The 12,860-nt window shown below is 43.9% G+C and overlaps 1 long non-coding RNA gene across 3 annotated transcripts in view; it reads left to right on the top strand.

The window, feature by feature from the left end:
- Window positions 1–1,151: 1,151 nt before the first annotated feature.
- LOC138492395 (uncharacterized) overlaps window positions 1,152–12,860 on the top strand; it is a 331,714-nt gene continuing 320,005 nt past the window's right edge. For all 3 annotated transcript variants that reach the window (XR_011276196.1, XR_011276198.1, XR_011276197.1), the window contains exon 1: window positions 1,152–1,289. This is a non-coding gene — a long non-coding RNA (uncharacterized lncRNA). The remainder of the gene's footprint in view (window positions 1,290–12,860) is intronic.

Genomic DNA, 12,860 nt, shown 5'->3' with positions numbered 1-12,860 from the left:
TTCCGCGCGGCAGTGCCTCCGACCGAGGCTTTGGAACACTGGGGCTGGTAAGGCCCTTCGCGTTCCCTAATGCTAATGCGGATAAGCTCTGCCAAGAGTTATCTTTGCAGTGTGCGTCGCGCTGTGTAATCACACTCACACTACCAATATAAACACTCCTTAATACTAGTCACCATCACACAATCATGTAATAATAGAAAAGCCACTTTGCTCAGCTGCTTGAACAGCAAAGAAAGGGGAAGGATTAAGGAAGTTCGGGGTGTAGAATGTGATTGGTCCGAGAAGATCCTGTGGACAAACAAACCTATGAAGAACAAACTACAGATTCCCAACTTGAGATCTGTAGTTCATTGTTAGTTTGATGTTCATTTAAATTTGTTTGATGGGGGAAGAGTAGAACGGAGCATAATCAGAGCTTCAGAGTCTTGACATGGAATTGAAAGCCCTAAAGTTTGTCAATTCCATTCTGGAGAAAGCAACCTAGACCTGTTTTAATTCTTGAAATTCTGGGACTTGTGGTACTGCCGTTTCCATTTTAATTTTAGGACTACAAATCCCAGAATTCCATCAGCACATCCGAGAAAAAAAATGAAAACAAAACCTTGCAGACTGCAGTTAATCCCTACCTCCTCATCGTAAATTCAGTCACCACAATAAAAAGCTGTGTCGAAGCTTGCAAATATATATTTTATTTCCTTCATTAAAACGTTTGCATGGTGGTTTTAGAGTGGTATAGCAGAGTACCGTAATAAAGCTGGCCGCCCCTTCACCAAAATATTCAGAAATGCTGCATGACACTACGCTGGCTTGTTCTTCGATGAATGTATTATTATGGAGACTACCAAGGTCACACTTCTAAAAACGGGAGCTTTGACACTCGTATTCAAGATAATACATTCAATGTTTGCATTTCCAAACGTGATAAAACTACCGAATGTCGTAATATTAAGAAATCAGGAGCTGCACATATTTCAGCGAACCACATGTACAAAATGGCTGCAAAGTGCAAACCCGCCAAGTTACGTAAGGGTACACAACGGCTTGCTGTTGTTGTCCACCCCACCCCCCTTTATTAATGTCTATTTTGTGGTGTGGAAACAGAAGACGGACGAATACTCTCGCCAAGCGCATATTCTATGAATGAAGCCCAGCATTTCTTCCATATTCACGGAAGCAGAGGCTTTTGCTGCAGGATGCACTGGGTATTGCTTTGCTTACATGCCACTTTCTAGAATTGCGAATGTTCATAATACGGGGACAAGAGAAAATGTGTCGATGAAATATCTGTGGTAAGATTGTAAATGTAAAATATTTAGAAACACACATTCTGTGTATTCCCAAAAAATGTTTTATTTTGTAAAGCAGTGTGGGTGTGATTCCCCAGTATAGCCGTTGTGGTAACCTTTATTTTAATTGTCGTTTTTAGAGTGGGAAGCGTTCTTGTTTATTTCCAAGCATTGTGGTGTTTTGATTTGGGAGGGAGCTGGTTTGTTCAGCAATCCTACTGCCCAGCATTAGAGATGGATTGATTTCACTATGATGTTTTAAGAAGAGCATGGATACAAGGCAACTGTTGCTAGTAAAGAAGAGGGAGACTTTGAAACGCTCTGAGCGAGAATTTAATGTGCCCATAGAATTGCTTTGGAACCTTTCTGAGATAGAATTACCTGCATAATTTTGTTATTATAAAAACATTTTTTAAAAGCCAGGGCTTCTACAGACTTGCCAGATGGCAATCCTTCACAAGACATTTGATGTATACTATAAAGCTTAATTGGGCAAGCAGCATTCATCTTATATGGTTTTCAAGATTGTGTGTGTTTGACGGTGCTCCCCATTTCATCCTTGGAAAATCTAGGGTCATATTGTGAATTCTATTAAAGACTAATCTTCTCTTTACTTCTTGAGCAGCAAATGTTAAACAAACATTATGAAAAACGATAACCAATAAAGAGCTACCATTCCCAGGAACCGCAGTGAACTTGTAGTTCGTTTTTCGTAGGTCTATTACAGACATGCCAACATTCCGACTCACCTGGGCGGGACATTTCATCAGAGAAATCGGGAGTCGTACATTTTCCCATAGGGATGCATTGGGGCTAGAAGTATTTTAGGCGGGAGAACGTGAAAAATAGCAATATTTTTTCACGAGAAGTCGGGAGTCTCCCGCCTAAATTGGGAGGGTTGGCATGTATGCCATTAAAACATGTGTCTTTTCCAGTCCAATCACATTACGCTTTCCCTCATAAACACTGACAACTCCATCCTCCTTCCTCTTTCTGCCGCTGATCGAACTTTGAATAACTTGCGCCCCAACCGGTAGACGACTTCTCTTATCCTTTAATTTGAACCTTCCTCACAATGCCACTGTCTTATTCTCTGTTCCTGCCAAAAAATAAACTCCATGAAATATCTCTTCCTGAAAGGGCGGGCAATCGCATAATATCAACAGTACAATAACATTTCAAAAATTATAACTCTCCTTAGATATATATCCTGATATCATTCATACATTACAGCGATTGAATTGGGTGGAATAATCTTTCGCCTCTGAGTCTTTAATAGAATCATGACTTTCTGTAACAAATGTGTTGAAAATCTGTATTCTATATCAAGCCTCGGAGGCTCTGATTATGCTCGTTTAAAGCTTACTTACCACCAACAACGCTATCTATTCTATTGGTCTAAAATAGAAATTCTTAAATGTTGTTTCGTTTGACCAGTCTGCCGCCTTCAAAATATCCTCCAGGCGAGCCCCTAACATAAAAGCTGATGACGCCATAGCACCTCTAGTAGAATGTGCTCCAAATTGCCCTATGTCAATGCCTGCTTCTGCCATACACCATCCCACCCATCTAGCCAACGTGGCTGTCGCTACTGCTTTTAAGGGCTTCCTGACCGCTATCAACAGCTGAGATTCCCCTGTGGGTCTCACCCGATCTGCCATGGCCACATAGGCTTTCAGACACCTAACTGGGCATACTCTGGGCCTTTCAAGGAAAGCCATGTATTCTACAGTCTTAATCCCTGTGTTTGTCCTCTTTCCAATGTAAAATACAACACCTGTAGGAGAATATGATTTCCTGTCTGTCTCTAATGCCTTGACCTCTGACACTCTCTTAAAAGATATTAAGCATAATAACCTAGTTAATTTCACCCAAAGAGCTTTTCTCGATACATTCTCGTTGTCCGGTCATGCCTTGAACATCCTCAACACCACACTCATGTCCCAAAGACGTGAATACCTAGGCATCGGTGGTCTCATGCACCTGACTCCTTTTAATAATCTGCATATCAATGGATGTTCACCTATTGGTTTTCCTTCTATGTACTCGTGCCCTGCAGATATCGCTGATCTGTACGTGTTAATTGTTCTATATGCTTTAGCCTGTGCTGCCTGGCCTGCTAGAAAATTCTAAAAGGCTTTCCTGAAATCCCCCATGCTATCAGATTCAGGTTCCCTGATTGTACCAGTGGGTGAAGTTCTCCAGCTGAGCTCAAGACTATGTCTTGTCTGTGTGAAAATATAATTGGAAAATTTTACGACATCTCCAGTAGGGCTGGGAACCATGCCTGACCTTTCCAGTCGGGTGTCACTAGAATCACTGTCGCTTCCTGTCTCCTGACCTGTGCCACAGTACGTGCTATCATGGCGAATGGTGGGAAAGCATATTCCTTCGCTGGTCCCCAGACCTGGAGAAATGCATCTGTTGCCGCTGCTTCCGAGTCTGGTCTCCAGCTGAAAAATCGGGAGATTTTCTTGTTCATCCTCAAAGCGAACAGATCCGTCTGGCACGGACCTCTCCGATGTATGATCTCCTGGAATACTGAACCCTCCAGCTGCCAATCGCTGGAGTCCCTCAGGTGCCTCGAATTCCAGTCGGCCACCTGATTGTGTTCTCCCGGCAGGTGTTCTGCCGTCACGCTGATTCCTCTCTGGAGACACAGGTGCCAAAATTCCTTGGCTATCTCTGCCAGCATCCTGGATCTTGTCCCACCCAGCCGGTTTATGTACCTGACTGCTGAGTAATATGGCACATCTCGCTCCTTCCTGTGTTCAACAATGGACTGCGAACAAACCCGCTAGAAGTTTGAGGCAATTGATATGTAGGCCCAATTCCTCGCTCGACCATCTCCCCCGGTCGACTGTTCGCAGCTCCTGGCTCCCCAGCCCCATCGGCTGGCGTCCGATTCTGTTACCAGGTACAGGAAGGAGCCAAATATCACCCTGCCATTCCATGCCTCCATGTGGTAATATCACCATTCGAGTTCCGTTCTCGCTTCCTGAGAAATAGGCACTTTCTGTTCATAAGATAGACCCTTCCTGATATGTTCTATCTTCAACCTCTGCAATGCTCTGTAATGCAGTGGTCCTGGAAAAAAATGCCTATCTCGATGATGACAGATGCCCTACCAACCTTGCTATCTCCCTCAGAGAAATCATCTGTCTTGTCATCAAGTTTTTTATTTCCTTCTTGATGGAATTCACCTTCCCCAAAGGTCATCTGAGTGTGCCCTGAACTGTCTCTTGGATGAATCCCAGAAATTCCATTGACTGAGTTGGTTCCAGTTCTGACTTCTCACAGTTTATTAGAAATCCAAACTGTTGTAGTAAATCTGTTGTCCTCTTAACCTGCTCCACCAGAGTCTCCCTGTCCTGGCACATTAGGCAGATATTGTCCAGGTATATCATCAATCTGATTCCTTGTTCTCTGAGGTGACCTAACACTGGTTTTAATAGTTTGGTGAAGCACCAGGGTGCTGATGCTAGACCGAACGGCAGGCTCGTGAATTCCCCTTTCCAGTGGAACTGTAGTACTCTCCTCTGATTCTGCTGAATCGGAATTGTTAGATAGGGGTGCCTGAGGCCTATTATCGCTAACCAATTCCCTCTCTGTAGGATGCCCCTTAACAGGTGAATCCCTTCCATTTTGAAGTGTCTGTATATGAGAACATAATTTAGACCCCTGAGGTTTATCACCGGTCTGACTTTGTGCTTGCCTTTTACCAGAAACAGGTTGCTTATACAGCCTTTCTGTCCCTCGGTGGCCGGGCTGATTGCCTTTTTTATTTTCGGCAGTTCTACTGCTCTGTATAGCAGATCTTCATCTTTCTTGCTGAACCTTATCTGTTTGGGTATGACCTCTTGTAACGGTTCCTGACAGAATTATAATTGAAACCCTTGAACTGTCTGTCTGACCAACGCATCTGAGGATATCTCCCCTCATTTTTCCATGTGCAGTCTCACTCTCCCTCCTACTGGATGTATGCCTGGTTCTAACTCTTTTGCTAGCGTGTTTTCCTTTCTCACCTGTGGCATTTTGGTGCTGCTGTTTGCCGCTGTCTCTCCAGCCTCTACCTCTGCTTCTTCCTCTGGAAGGGAAGAAAGGTTTTGCCCTTCGGTCCTCCTGTTCCTTCCAGTGATATCTGTCACTGAAGGACCTGTGGTACTGATAGTGGCTGGACGAGCGGCCCTTTCCTCTTCCAGCCTTGTCAAAAATATTTCTTCCGAAAATCTTTTTGAGCGATGCTTGAGCCTTATCCATGGATGCATAAGTACTGGCGAATTCAGCCATGTCTTTTATAAACAATTCTCCAAATAGTTTCCCTTTGTCTGCCGCCGCTTTCTCCGAAGAGGCCAATTCTCCTAATCTGGAGTCCATCTTCATAAAGATGGATCGCCTTCTTTCTGTCGCTATTGCTGTATTAGCATTACCCATCAGACATAATGTCTTTTGTGCCCATCCTGCAGTTATCTCTGTATCAACGGCTTCTTTCTTCTGCTTGGCCTCCTCCGCAAGTTGCCATATCCTTGTGATAGGGCACAGCATGTCCAATAGCTTTTCTTGGAATGATCTCCAAGACCTGTCTATGCCCTTTTTCACATCTCTGCCGTACCTCCCCAGGAACGTTAGTATTCTTTCATCAATCTCGGGTGTGTCCGCCACCCCGTCCGGTACTTTGGGCCTCAGTTTATTTCTGTCCTGTTTGCTTAGGGGTGTCCTAATCCTCTTCCTTATGTATTCCGTTATGTTCTCTGGGGGTTCCCATTCATTCGATCTCGGATGCACCAGCTCATCCGGGTTGAATTAATTTCCTCGTGGCCCTTCATCCTCCCTTCTGCCTCTTTTGTTTCTGGGCTGTCTCCCTTTCGCTTGCTGAGGAGGTTTGATCTTCTGACGAACTGTGATTGTCAGATTTGCTGCTGCTCCTGCAGTCTTTATCAGATGGTTCATCTGAGCTGATATCATATTTATCTCGCAACCTCTCCTTTCTCTTGCCAGATTTGTGCCTCTGCGGTGAAGACCCCACGGGGGGGGGGTTTGGGTGCTACGTGCCCTGTGGGTCTTTTTCTTTCTTCCCCCTCTATAACTGCGCGGTCTGTTCAGATCTGAGATGTTCGGAAACAGAGCCGCCAGGTCCTCCGTTATGCCCCTTTCCTCTCTCCCGTGGGGCCTGTCGGCACTGTCCATTCTCTGTACCGCCTGACTCATTCGTAGATCGCTAACATGTGGTCCCTCTGAATCTTCTGAGTATCCACTCCTAATGCGGTTGTGCCCTGTATATTGTTATTGCAGTTTTCCTGGGCTTCCCCGGTCAAATCTATATATGCTTTTGTTTGTAGTTAGGCTGGTCTCTTTATCTCTTTGCAGTTTTGCTTGGAACTGTGCCCGTCTTTATATGATTTTTAGTATGATATGCTTGCTCAAAATGCGCTTCACCTCCTGTTTCTGACAGATATGGGGTTTTAAAACAGGTTTTCTTGGGACTCTGCCCGTCAACTTACTGATCTGCAGCTGTGGCAGTGTTTTCCTGCGGTGCTGCTTATCGTCCACTAGGTGGCGCCTGTTCCCCTCCTTCAGTCGTGCACACTGATGGCTGTCCCTCGCAGCGTGTGCCGCCGGTGTCAGCCGGCTCTTTATATCCTTTAAAGGTTATGAGCTACGCTTGAAAATCCACTTATGTCTCTCTCCTACCTCTCTCCCACGGAAGTTGCACTGGTGCCGGAACCCCAGAAGTCCCGGCGCGAACTTCTGTGGAAGAGTGCCTCCTAACGAGGCTCATGAACACCAGAGCATGAAGCCCCGTCGTGTTCCTATCTTAGCGTGGATATGCTACGGCAATACCCCCTGACGCGCTCAACGCTCTGTAATTAGCAGTTTCTACGCGCTAGCTGCTCAAACAATAAAACTTATCCACACACACTTGACTTATTAATGAAAATGAAAAATACTTAGCTCAGCTGCTCGAGCAGCAAAGAAAGAGGAAGAAGGATGGAGTTGTCAGTGTTTATGAGGGAAAGCGTAATGTGATTGGACTGGAAAAGACACATGTTTTAATGGACCTATGAAAAACGAACTACAAGTTCACTCCAGTCCCTGGGAATTGTAGTTCTTTATTGGTTATTGTTTTTCATAATGTTTAAAGGATAGTTCCGGGACTTTTTTTTTATTGTCCCTATGGTTCGGCCATGTGTTTTTAAGCATAAATCTGTAGATCGTAGAAAACTTTCCTATGGACCTTACCCGACTTTTCGTCCATTAACGCACTCGAAATCAGCCGCCATTTTCTGATAATCCTATCATTTCCCCCCATCGCCCTGGCTCACCTGCTTTTGCGGCACTAAATCAAATCCCCCGCCCCTGAAACAGACTTTATCAAAACATTCATATTCCCCGCCTCTATCCGTGACGTGACTGTGCTGCGTAGGCAAACGCGCCCAGGCGTCTTCTACGCGACTACACACAGAACCCGGAAACCAACACAGATCAGCTCACAACACAGCGCGCCACAATTGGGAATATGAAACTGTACTTTTAAATCAAACCGCAAGATTGTAAATTTGGTAAAGTACATTTATTTGACATCAAATGTTTAGAGAATATTCAGCGATTTGCATTTTTATTTGCTCACGTTCCAAAAAGTTCGTTTTGAGGCACGCCATGTTCCTTTGCTGTACACAGGGTCTTAGATCATCTCACAATACAGCGCCACAATTCGGAATATGAAACTGTGGTTTAAAAGCAAACGGCAAGATTGTCCATTTGGCAAAGTACATTTATTGGACATCAAATGTTTAGAGAATATTCTGCGATTTGCATTTTTCTTTGCTCTCGATCCAAAATAGTTCGTCTTGAGGCAAGCGATGTTCGTGTGCAGTACACACGGTGTTGGTTTACGATAAAATAAGCTCTTCGGTCGCACTGATAATCGCATGGCTGTTCCAACAACGAGGCACTAGGCCACCACAATGGTCTGTATGTTGCATCTAGCCGTTAGTACCGCGTAAGGGCATACTTGTACTTGGCGATCGTCCCATAAAATGGTCAGGGTGGTAACGTTGTTCACGCGGAGAAGCAACTGGCGGTTATAAAAGCCATCCGCCGGTGTCTGGTACTCGTGACACATACAATAATGAAGGATGTACCTGTTTTAAAAACATAAAAAATGAAATTAGTCTCACCATCAGATCTTTATTAGAATTATTCATTTTATATATTAGGTCGGGAAATTATTTCATAGCTAGGACAGTGCAACTGGGTATTATACGTCAAGGGGGGGCTGTAGGATACTGAGACAGTCCCCCAGTGCAGGGGTTGACAGGGAGGCAGTGCAGGTGGAGAGTGGAAGGGCCCAGGACCGAGGTCGCAGACAGTGGACCAGTTGTAGCAGGGGAGAGGGAGAGAGAAAGCAGAAGCAAAGAGGAAGGTTTTGAGGTGCTTCCGTAAAAGGAGATGGTTCTCCTCAAGATAGTGCGCGGTACAAAACAATATGCCACATAGAACGAACAAGTACAACTTAACCCGTCTTTAAAGCTACTGTATAGTAATTAAATTGCGGTATAAACTCATCTAAAGAGTTACTTACATTATATTTGCATTTTCCATTGTGTCTGTGCGTAGGGCAGCCCCGAAATACCACTCCTTCTATGCCGACGTTATTTCTTCTAATGAACGAACATTAAATGGCTTTCGTTTCTGAAATTATATTCATTATCGTTTCTTACGTTATTGCCCCACACCCCCAAAAAGAAGTCTTTCGGGATGGTCCCGGCCTGTCAAGGTCAAATAACAATAGAACCTTATAATGAGTCGTGGGCCATTCCGGCACCCGAGAAAAAAATCAAAGCAGCTGACCTTCACTTTGAACGAGCACACATTCCTAGTTAGCTACATTCAGTGTAAGGCCATCTCACAGGACTCACAGAGCAATCACTTTTATTTACACAATACATAGCTACACATATTCAATGGGCCTGCGACATGAGGAGACTCGAGAGAACAGACAATCAAATTACAATCATTTAAACCGTGATGTGTATTTCTCAATGAGCTCTTCTTTAGGTGGACATGGAACAGAGGCAATGTTGGGTGGCAATGCAGTTGTCCCCTGCACAGGTTCGTTCACAACTCCATCTTTGTGCCTATCTAGGACATCAACAATAAGTCTCTCAATAAAGTCATATTGCATATCCTCAAACACTGGTTTGATAACCCATTGTTTACTTCTTTTTGTGAAGGCCTTATTGTAGCGAAGCGTCCCTAAAGTTCCGGTCGTCCTACTTTGTTGACGGCCAACATTATGGTTATGTGCCAAGACCGCTAGAAGAGTCCGATTTATCATGCCCTCCATGCCAAAATGCAATCGTTTTGGCCTGTACTTTAGGCACATATTGTGGAACACCTCCAAATCTCCTGTGTGGCAGAATTCCGTGAGTCCCCTCAAATCTCTTGTTATAGTTTTATCAAATACAATCTTTTCAATGGCTTTGTGAGTGGGTGATGAAGGAATCAACCACTTCTTCTTCCGTGCCTCCTCTGTGGACAAATGGCCATGTTCACAATTGTGGAAATGTTGGTTTGTGGTCCAGCGGTGAATGTTGCTACAGTGTAGCATTACTGACTGCCATTTTTCCAGTAGAATTTCCAACGACCCTCCACATGTTTTTGAGCTCCACCAAAGATGGTTGCTGATTGACTTGGACCACTGTGAAATACCTTGCATATCTTTTTTTTTACCTGCAGCCGACATTTTTTTATTGATTGTTTTTGCAAGATGCCAAACGTCAAATTGGTGATTTATATTTTTGTACTCTTCTCTCATTGTCTTGGCAATTAAAACGTGTCTGTCCGTGGCTATCAGGTCGATCACCATTCCCCGCGATTGTAGTTCTTGCAATGATGCTACAAAGCCAACTTTCTCCATGGCCACTGAGGATGTACTTTGTGACACCTGCACGACCACCAAATTCACAATTTTCTAACTTTCCATGTGCTGAAAGTGGTAGGTGCAGTACTTGGCTGAAAATCCTGGGCTGTCGCACTGTCCATCACCGGCTAGCCTGAACCGTTTGCCCGCGAATGTACTATCAATAGACATTTTTTCCATTCTCCAAGCTTCGCTAATGGCTGGAAATAGATAATCGGTTTGGTATTTGTAGAACTGAGTTTTCGCAATGAAATGGATTCCCACAAACTGAAAGAAAGACTCTAACTTTTTAAAACTTGAACCACTAAAAAGTGCAGCCGCTGCACAAAGTAGATTGCCTGCTGGCAGTTGCCCCAGCATGGGTTGTGCAGACCATGAGAAAGGATGATATTTTGTACAGGTGGCATGTATTTTAAGGTTAGTGCCTCGAATTGCACGAGTCACATTAATCAATGGCTCCCCACATACTTCCCCACCAACCGAATGCCCACATTTCATCCGAATAATAATATCAATCAAACAACTATCGAATACAATGAATTTGGCCTCTTTCCTTATACTGTCACTCTGCATCCCAGCTGGTTCGGCCTGTAACGTTGAGGACATGTCACTCACATGAAAGGTAGAATCTCTGATATCGTCTTCCGCTATGTTCAGTGATATTGATGGTGTTTCATTGTCGTCCACTTCATTCTCTTCCATTGCAACATCTGTTCCTTCTCCGGCGATGGGTGAATAAAACAATTTCTTCAACTTTCTCGCGGTCTTAGTTTTTGCGGGTGTGGATTCTGTGAATTGATCTCCGACTGCATCCGAACTACCAGGAGGACATCCACTATCAATGGCTGGATGTGGTATAGCTCCGTTGTCAATCACTTCATATTCTTCCCATTGGCACGATGCATCTCCAGTCTCAAGTCCCTGCCAAAAGGTTTGACAAGCAACATCTCTCGTTCGCTTCACTGTCTGTGTAGATCTAGTTCGTACACCCACTCGCAACTAGAGGACAGATTGGAAAAGGGATGTTCAGTTTAAACACAACTTACAGTATTGAACTATTAACAGTGAAAAACAACATAATATAGTGACCAGGACACTAACCTTCTTTTGCTTTCTTTTCTTTGAAACTTTCTTGCCTCGAACTTCAACATCGGGACGCTGTTGCTCCGACTCGTGTGTGCATGTCTCCACTTCCTCTTGCGCTGCAACGACTATATTTTCATGATAAGCACATCCATCACGCACTGACGCTCCATCGACTCCCTGAAACATAGAACTTTCATTAGTATGTATAATAATATTGAAAACACAAAATGTACTTGGGGACCAATACCCATGTACATCTCAATAGCAAAACACGAATGAACGCTTTGTGTAGAACATTCAAACGACAATTATTCACGCATTGTTGATCTAGTTAGATGGAACTGTCAAGATCCATACCTCGGGCTCCTCATAGACTTCCATTGATGATATTATTGAAGATGATGCTTCAGTAACTCCCTGAAACACAGTAATTGCATTAGTATGGTTTTCTATTTTGTTAAAAAGAACATACACTTTGTGCAGGCGTCAACCGCTCATCTAAATAGACCTGCACAAATGATCAGTTGTCTAAAATAAATAATGGATATCTAAATATGATTCGATTTGCTCGATCGTTGGAAGTGTCACCACCCAGATATCTGCATCAACTACTAGGGGTGATGTTCTTGTAGAAGAAGCTCCGTCATCTCCCTGAAACATAGTACTTGCGTTAATAAAGAAGGAAGTATAGCGGATGTAATCACGTCATATGATTTCGCTTGATCGAACTGTCAGTATCCATACCTCGAAATGCATAAGAACATCAAGGGACGATGTAACTGCGGTGCACACTTCTGCAAGCTGTTGCGCCGACCCGTAACTGCATGCTCCCCCTTCTTCTTGGACTAATGCTCCATCGACTCCCTGAAACATAGGACTTTCATTAGTAATGAACACAATATTGAAAAAAGAAGACACATAGGAGGGCGACGACAGAAGGACATATCAATGGCTAAAAACGAAACAAACATTGTGTGTAACAATCACGCTACAAGAATGCAAGATCTGATGATCTCCATCGATGGAACTGTCCGGAAACATACCTCGAGCATCTGAGTGACATCAACGGTTGTCGTCAATACGTTGGACTCCTCAGCATCTCCCTGAAAGACAGTACTTGCATTATTTTGGATAACAATAATTATAACTGAAAACAAAGACTAGAGGACGAGTACAAGGGTGTACCATTAGGTAAAATAATCACACGATAAATTAAAACTATTGATTTACATGCCTAAAACAAGTCAGTGGCAGAATAGCTAAGTAAGATTACCCGATAGGTGCTTGAAGTGGCTGATGACTGCAATAACGACACGGATGGAGAATCTTCCGCCTTCATATTGAGTGGATACATAAATGGGGAAATTATTGTTAGCTAATGCTACACACTACCGCAAGGCCGAGAGATAAATACGTAAACTTGACTCACCAGTGGAGGGATGTGGACGAATAGAGTGGGAATAGCGGTTGACAGCAATTTTCGCCTCGCTCGCGGTGTGTTCTTCTTTATTAGCAATGATGTGGAGTACATGTCTGAGCTAAAGTGCCTGCTGCAGATGCGGTAT

The sequence above is a fragment of the Ambystoma mexicanum genome, chromosome 10, assembly GCF_040938575.1.
Source record: "Ambystoma mexicanum isolate Mex_15411 chromosome 10, UKY_AmexF1_1, whole genome shotgun sequence".
In the NCBI taxonomy this organism is placed as follows: domain Eukaryota; kingdom Metazoa; phylum Chordata; class Amphibia; order Caudata; family Ambystomatidae; genus Ambystoma; species Ambystoma mexicanum.
Note: the sequence above shows the minus strand (reverse complement) of the source record. Positions and strands in the feature narration are given on the sequence as shown.